This window comes from Engraulis encrasicolus, chromosome 14 (genome assembly GCF_034702125.1).
Source record: "Engraulis encrasicolus isolate BLACKSEA-1 chromosome 14, IST_EnEncr_1.0, whole genome shotgun sequence".
NCBI classification, from domain to species: domain Eukaryota; kingdom Metazoa; phylum Chordata; class Actinopteri; order Clupeiformes; family Engraulidae; genus Engraulis; species Engraulis encrasicolus.
Genome location: NC_085870.1, coordinates 2,997,355 through 3,005,145, shown reverse-complemented (window position 1 = coordinate 3,005,145; position 7,791 = coordinate 2,997,355). Strand labels below are relative to the sequence as shown.

Below are 7,791 nucleotides of genomic sequence, written 5' to 3'. Positions count from 1 at the left end.
CCTTAAATGGCATCTACACATCAGGAGCTTTCAGAAAATGTATAGTTTTAGGTACCTACATGTAGGGATACTTGTGTTGCCACCTAAAACATATTGGCTTTGAGGTCAGTTAGTCCGCGTGCAACGCCTGGTCTGTAAAGACATTGACGCGTAATTGACATGTAGAAGGGTGGAACATGGCTTTGCCTATATTAAATGGCATCTACACACCACAAGCTTTCAGAAAATGTATAGTTTTAGGTACCTAGAAGTAGGGATACTTGAGTTGCCACCTAAAACATATTGGCTTTCAGTTCAGTTAGTCTGCGTGCAACGCCTGGTACGTAAAGACATTGACGTGCAATTGAGATGTAAAAGCGTGGACCATGGCTTTGACTACATTAAATGGCATCTACACATCAGGAGCTTTCAGAAAATGTATAGTTTTAGGTACCTAGATGTAAGGATACTTGAGTTGCCACCTAAAACATATTGGCTTTGAGGTCAGTTAGTCTGCGTGCGACGCCTGGTAAGGTATGACTTTGACACGTAATTGACATGTAGAAGGGTGGACCATGGCTTTGACTACCTTAAATGGCATCTACACATCAGGAGCTTTCAGAAAATGTATAGTTTTAGGTACCTACATGTAGGGATACTTGTGTTGCCACCTAAAACATATTGGCTTTCAGTTCAGTTAGTCTGCGTGCAACGCCTGGTACGTAAAGACATTGACGTGTAATTGAGATGTAGAAGGGTGGAACATGGCTTTGACTACATTAAATGGCATCTACACACCACAAGCTTTCAGAAAATGTATAGTTTTAGGTACCTAGATGTAAGGATACTTGAGTTTCCACCTAAAACATATTGGCTTTGAGGTCAGTTAGTCTGCGTTCGACGTCTGGTTAGGTATGACATTGACGCGTAATTGACATGTAGAGGGGTTAACATGGCTTTGCCTACATTAAAGGGAATCTATACACCAAGAGCTTTCAGAAAATGTATAGTTTTAGGTACCTACATGTAGGGATACTTGAGTTGCCACCTAAAACATATTGGCTTTGTGGTCAGTTAGTCTGCATGCAACACCTGGTTAGCAAAGACATTGACGAGTAAATGAAATGTAAAAGGGTAGACCATGGCTTTGACTACATTAAATGGCATCACACACCAAGGGCTTTCAGATAATATATAGTTTTTGCTACCTAGATGTAGGGATACTTGAGTTTCAACCTAAAACATATTGTCTTTGAGGTCAGTTAGTCTGCGTGCAACGCCTGGTCCATAAACACATTGACGCATAATTGACATGTAGAAGGGTGGAACATGGCTTTGCCTACATTAAAGAGAATCTACACACCAAGAGCTTTCAGAAAATGTATAGTTTTAGGTACCTACATGTAGGGATACTTGAGTTGCCACCTAAAACATATTGGCTTTGAGGTCAGTTAGTCTGCGTGCAACGCCTGGTTAGCAAAGACATTGACGCGTAAATGACATGTAGAAGGGTGGACCATGGCTTTGACTACATTAAAGAGAATCTACACACCAAGAGCTTTCAGAAAATGTATAGCTTTAGATGTAAGGATACGCGAGTTTCCACACAAAACATATTGGCTTTGAGGTCAGTGATGCCTCTTTTCCACTACCGGTTTTGTGGTAGGCCCACAGTTTGATACAGCGTGACTCGGCCACCATTTTTTACTTTTAAAATAGTCATGACACAACTCAATCGCAAAGCAAAAAGTGTTGGCTGAGTCGCGCTGTGTCGAGCTGTAGGCCTACCACAAAACCGGCAGTGGAAAAGAGGCATTAGTCTGCGTGTGATGCCTGGTTAGATATGACATTGACGTGTAATTGACATTTAGAAGGGTGGAACATAGCATTAGAAGTGTTTTATATACTTTTTAAAAATTGACTCCAGGTACGGGAATACCTATTGCTGTCTATGTTACCGGGAATACCTATCAGGTTACCGGAATACCTATTTGGGTTACCGGGAATACCTACCCGATGGCAATTAGGTATTCCCGGTAACCTCAGGTAACCCATTTCAGGTTACCGGGAATGCTTTACATCTCTCTCTCTCTCTCTCTCTCTCTCTCTCTCTCTCTCTCTCTCTCTCTCTCTCTCTCTCTCTCTCTCTCTGCCCATTAGAAATGCTGAATTGTTGAGGTCATTTTGTTTAAATAGTCTAAACGTTTGAGATTTATCTGTATTTGCCTTTACAATTTATAGCACTGTTCATTTTGAAATGTCAGTATATTATGACTCTAAATGCTTCCTAACATATTCAAAACACACAATACTGCAGTGATTTTTTTTCATCACCAAATATCAAACATTTTTTTGATGATGAGATGCATTTTGGAAAAAAGAGATGAGCTCTGGTCTAATGCGCCATCTTAAGAAACCCCCTAGGCTTTTTTTTCGGCATTATTTAGCTAGCGTGCCTATTCTGAATGAGCCATTTTGATATAGATTAATCTACATTCATTTCATTATTACAGTGAGATTAATCTAGATTAAACAAAATAGTCTATTCCCACCCCTATTAATTATTAATTATTACTTTACCCAAGGTACTCCCATGAAACTAGTCCTGTAGTCATCTGACTGACACTCTGTTGACCGAAGCACAATGACTGACGTGACTTGGTTTGTGGTCACTGTCTTTCTTCAGAAGGCCTGCGACAACCCAGCCAAGGGTCGTTACACCAAGTCGCCTCATCAATCTTTCGGAGCAAAACGTCGCTGCACTTCCTGAGTCCATGAACGCATGCGTTTCGATGGTGTTGTTGCTCTTCTTGGATTTGATGCGCACCGGCACAATGGAAAGGATACAGTCGCTGCCTCCGGCCCCGGTGACTGCTGACAGTTCGCTCTTAGATGACACTTGCTCTTGTGGACTGGAACATTTTCTGGTGGAGCTTTCACTTGCCTTCTCAGGCTTGGAAGTTGCTTGGTTGCCGTCTTCCTCTCTTTTCGTGTGGAGCAGAGACTACACCAGAGAGTGAGGTTGTACCCTAAAACACGCATCAAAAGCACATTAATGTCTTCAGTAGAGATTGAACACATTCCATTTATATTTTTTGGCTGACACATTAATTCAAAGTGAATTTTAATGTAAGCGTACCCATTAGGCCCACCAAAATCTAAATTTCAGTCGTATGACCTATCCCAGCGGTTCTTAACCTTTTGTCTTAAAGCACCCCCTTACCGCTGTCCAAGACAAGCCACGCACCCCCAACCCAAACTTCTACACGCGTATCCATCATTTGCATTGACGTCACAATATTACGTAATCGATTTTGCTGGACGGCAGAAGTACACATTCGTACATAGGAATTATATGCAGACGAAGACAACTTTGACCTTAAAATACCAAAGAAACACGTAGTTCTTGTATTTTTTTTAAACGGGATATGTACCTGGCGTTATCAGGCTAGGTTGGCCACGGTGGATGTGTTCAAATCATAGATTTATTCAAATGTATTCTGCTCCACTAGATGGCATAACGCGGACGGGCGGTACGAGAAACTGGGAGAAGAAGAGAAAGTTGTTGCTTGCTTCTAGCCATGAACTTACTCTGCCTGCGATATATTTTTTTTATCCCGTGTTTATTTTCTTCAGTAAAGTTGTGAACTTAAACCAAACCTCTGCATTGGCAAAATAAGCACATTTATGCACCGTTTCTTCATTGGTGGCTGGGCACCGCGGCTGCATCCTCTTCTTCGTGGCATGGCACAGGTAAGATAATGCTGCTAACCTAACTTACTAGGCTACAAGACGCACGGTACATTTTGTGTCAGGCATTTCGCAAAGTGGTGTTTTGAAAAGCATATATTTTCATCTCAGATGTATCTTGTAGGTTAACTTGAATTCTCTCGCTTCGTTTCATCCAAGTGGATTTCATTGTTGTTTCAGCCACGTCTGCACAATGTAGGCAAATATGAAATATAATTCTATATCTTATCTTCTGTTTACATATCCAATATGTTCATTTGTACTGTATTATTATTGACCACTTATGTTACCAGTCCATCACTGCTACCTGTCCTGTCTTGCACTTTCTGTCTGTCTGTAATTGTCAGTCCTGTCCTGGCATGGTAGAGAGAAAACGTCGTTTCCCTTGTATGACCATGAAGAAAGTGACAATACAAGCTGACTTGACATACTTCAATGTTTCAAATCGGTGTTGCATTACATTGTAGAAACACATAGGACAGAATGTCGGTTACATACTTTGATTAAATAATTTTGATTTGATTTGATTAAATAAATCATTTGAAAAGATGACCTTCACAAGAGAAAGAAAAGCACAACAAACCTGTTATTTATCTTTTATTGTTTTTATTTAGTAATTGCAGGTTCATCAGTCAGGTGGTCAGCACCTTAACTAAAACCATGCGTCATGGTGGCCAGGAATTGCATCCCAGCAGCACAGGTAAATACATGACTAGTAAGTTGGGATGAGTGTTATTTTCTGACATTTTACATCACATTTTAATTCAGACAATATTGCCAAGGGAGTCAATTATTCAGTACTGTACCAATACATTACAATGCATGGCTAGATTCATTTAAATAGCATGTTTGTCTTTTCTTTTTTTCTAATTAGATGGGGGAGCCAACATGAAGAGGTGTCCAGAGAGGCTTCTTCCTCTTTGGCTTTGCAGCAGCACCAGGACCTCACCATCAGTGATGCTGTTCATCCATCGGGCCTACCCTTACATTCCTCCCCTGATGCACTGATCACCTGTACCAGTTGTTGGAGTTTTCAGAAGGGCTCTAAATTAACTTTTTTTATTCACTAGTAGCCAAAATGGCTAGTATGTTAATCTCCAAACATACCGGTACATTAAATAATGGGTCAAAGTGCCAAGTATGTTTTCTTTTCTACCAGCAAAACTTAATTTTCCCCAGCATTTGGCTGGTGAGCCCTGGTTGTCATTGATGGTGAGTAGCTGTGATAATAAATAACTGAAATGATGAAGTCCATCCAGACATGTCTTGCTTATTTTATTGTACTAATACAACAACGTAGAACATTTTCTGTGAAAGCCCAACTGGGAAACTCCAACTCCCATTGACATTGGGACACAGCACACAAGTGTTCACTGCACGAAATTGCATTTATGCTTCACCCGTGCAAGGGGGCAGCCCCCAATGGCGCCCCAAGGGAGCAGTGTGGCGGTACTATGCTCAGGGTATCTCAGTCATGGAGGAGGATGGGGGAGAGCACTGATTACTTAACTCCCCCCACCAACCTGGTGGGTCGGGAGTCCAACCGGCAACCTTTGGGATACAAGGCTGACACTCTAACCACTTACCCATGACCGCCTGTCAATCTTCAGTCTAGTCTAACTAATTATATTGTCTCCACTAAATGTATATCTCAGGTGACATGGGTATACTGGTATGGGGATAGTGCTGTATGTAAATAATATTAACCCATTTCAGCCGGCACCAAAATGCCAGCTAATTGCCTATGCCCCTTTTAAGAAAGGTGTCCTCATCCTATAAAAAAAACCCCAAATAACTAAATAAGTCTCTGAAGCACATACAGACATGATATGAGTTTTAAAAGCTAAGACCATCCTCTTGCATTAGAACATGTTAATTCAGCTCTAACATACCCACATTTTTAATCTAAAAAAATCTAATATGTCATGCCTAAATGCTGTGTCGCTCCAGGCACCTAGGTCAATACAACGAGTACACAGCATCCAGCATCAATGGGTTGACTATTACAGGCCTAGTTCAGATAACCATTTATTAATATAAATAAGTACTTGCACGTCTATTGTACATGTCCACCCCACAATAGATATCCCCTCCCATCACCTACAAAACCTTGAAATGTATTTGTACTTTGTGTCTAAAAATAAAGTCTTTGAGCCATTGAATGAACTGATTACTACATTGAGTTGGTGTGATTAAGAGGTTGAAATCGGCTAAACTTGACTTGGTGTGCTGGACCTCTGGCTCTTCCATACATCCAATGTGTCATGACATCAGATCATCGCTCTTCTCATCTGGAGAAACAGAAAGATAACACTTAGCTGACACTTATCCAAAGCAACTTCGTTACTCACAGTGAATTGTCCCTGCAGCATGGGGCTTGGTGCCTAGCTCATAGGGCTACTTCAGCCTGGATGGGAGGTGAAGGGAGCTGGTGTAGGATGGGATTTGAACATGCAACCCTCCAATCGTAATACCACTTCCCAAACCATTAAGCCTCTGATGTGTGTGACTGATTTCAGAGGGCAGACAATTTGGATGACAACACAACAAAGTGGTGGACTTCATATTAACAACATCGACACTGGTGGGCCTATGCATGTCATTATAAATAGGCCAGCATGGATAAGGTGATTGGCATTTCATGACAGCATCATGCTGAAGAGTAGGCCTACTACTTGGGAAATCAGCGCTAGAGATGTACACATGGTTTATTTTTACATTTGAACCTTAACAGTATGAACGTCATAGCCTTGCTTTATGAATTTCAGCTTTATGAATTCCGTGTTTATGTTACAGCCTGCAATATCTTAGCATACGTCCATCATAGCGTAATGATGCTGATAATTAACGTTAATCATGGAAAGCATCTTACATTGACCACACAGAAAAAGCCACTGAAATTGCACATTAGACTTAAATTAACTAGCGTTCACGAATTAAGAGACAAATGATGATACAAAGGATGGCAAATGAGAAACTTACCGTGGTGCTCATCCAGCTACTTGAGTAGGCTAGTTTGATGGTTTTCCAGTTGGTTGCCGCGATTCACCTCAGCTTTCTCGTTTTATTTTGAGATCCAGTGAAAAGTCACGCCTGGGTTGTAACCCTATCTGTTTTTGTAACAAACAGCACAATGGGTGTTCACGGTGTTTAGTTTATCGGCGATCTATGTTACGTTATGAGTTACTAAACGTTGCGAGTCCCATAGGAATCCATTCATCAATGCGGCACTCTTGCCGTCCAGTAGCCGTCCACTAGAACGTTTGACGTCACATGCAAATCATGGATACGATTATACGATACGATATTATTTAAGTGAATAATTACCATGAATCTTGCTTAAAACATTTACCAATACCTTAATGGCTTTACATGGGGACCAAAACATGTTTTCATTTGGTTTAATTTGGCCTTATTATAATGTTTGCTAGCAAAATGTTGGTCACAACCTCAACACAAACAAAATTCCGTGCACCCCCTGGAATCTCTGGCGCACCCCCAGGGGGTGCCCGCACCCCAGGTTAAGAACCACTGACCTATCCGATCCGTTCCCTTCTTGGTGCCAGGATTTCCCCCAAAAGATGCTGTTGCCTATTTTTATATGAAAATGTCAAAGGGCTGTGGCTTGACAGTGTTAACAGATAGCTAATTTGTAATAAGTAGGCCAAGGCCTTGGTATTTTCCATAGACCTAAATTAAACAAAAAGAACAAAAGGAAAAAGAACCAAAAAAAATCAATTTTGTGCCCTGTGAATCGATTATGTGAATTTCGATTCGATTTCGATTAACTTGATTATTCAACCCAGCCCTATGCATAACATTATAATTATACATGGGGGACCGGATAAAACGGCCTAAAGCGAGACATGGGTTCCCCACCCCTAGCTTAGAGTGACTGTGTGTTTAAGTAAGACCAATTTCAAACAAGCTCACCTGGTGTGCCTGGGAGGTTGGCAAATCCTCTGTCAAGGTCTCATCTGTTGGAGAAAAAAAAGAAATATTTACCACTCAAGGTTTGTGTTGAGGGTAATCTTGTCGGTGTGGTTATTTAATAAACTACAT

At 41.0% G+C, this 7,791-nt stretch overlaps 2 long non-coding RNA genes across 2 annotated transcripts; one reads left to right on the top strand and one right to left on the bottom strand.

The window, feature by feature from the left end:
- The first annotated feature begins 4,381 nt into the window (after window positions 1-4,381).
- On the top strand, window positions 4,382-4,987 carry LOC134463043 (uncharacterized). The gene is made up of 2 exons (XR_010037614.1): window positions 4,382-4,429; window positions 4,604-4,987. It is a non-coding gene; the product is annotated as an uncharacterized LOC134463043 (long non-coding RNA).
- Window positions 4,988-5,886: 899 nt separating this feature from the next.
- LOC134463042 (uncharacterized) lies at window positions 5,887-6,998 on the bottom strand. The gene is made up of 2 exons (XR_010037613.1): window positions 6,712-6,998; window positions 5,887-6,020 (listed from the first exon to the last, which is right to left on the bottom strand). It is a non-coding gene; the product is annotated as an uncharacterized LOC134463042 (long non-coding RNA).
- Between the last annotated feature and the right edge of the window lie 793 nt (window positions 6,999-7,791).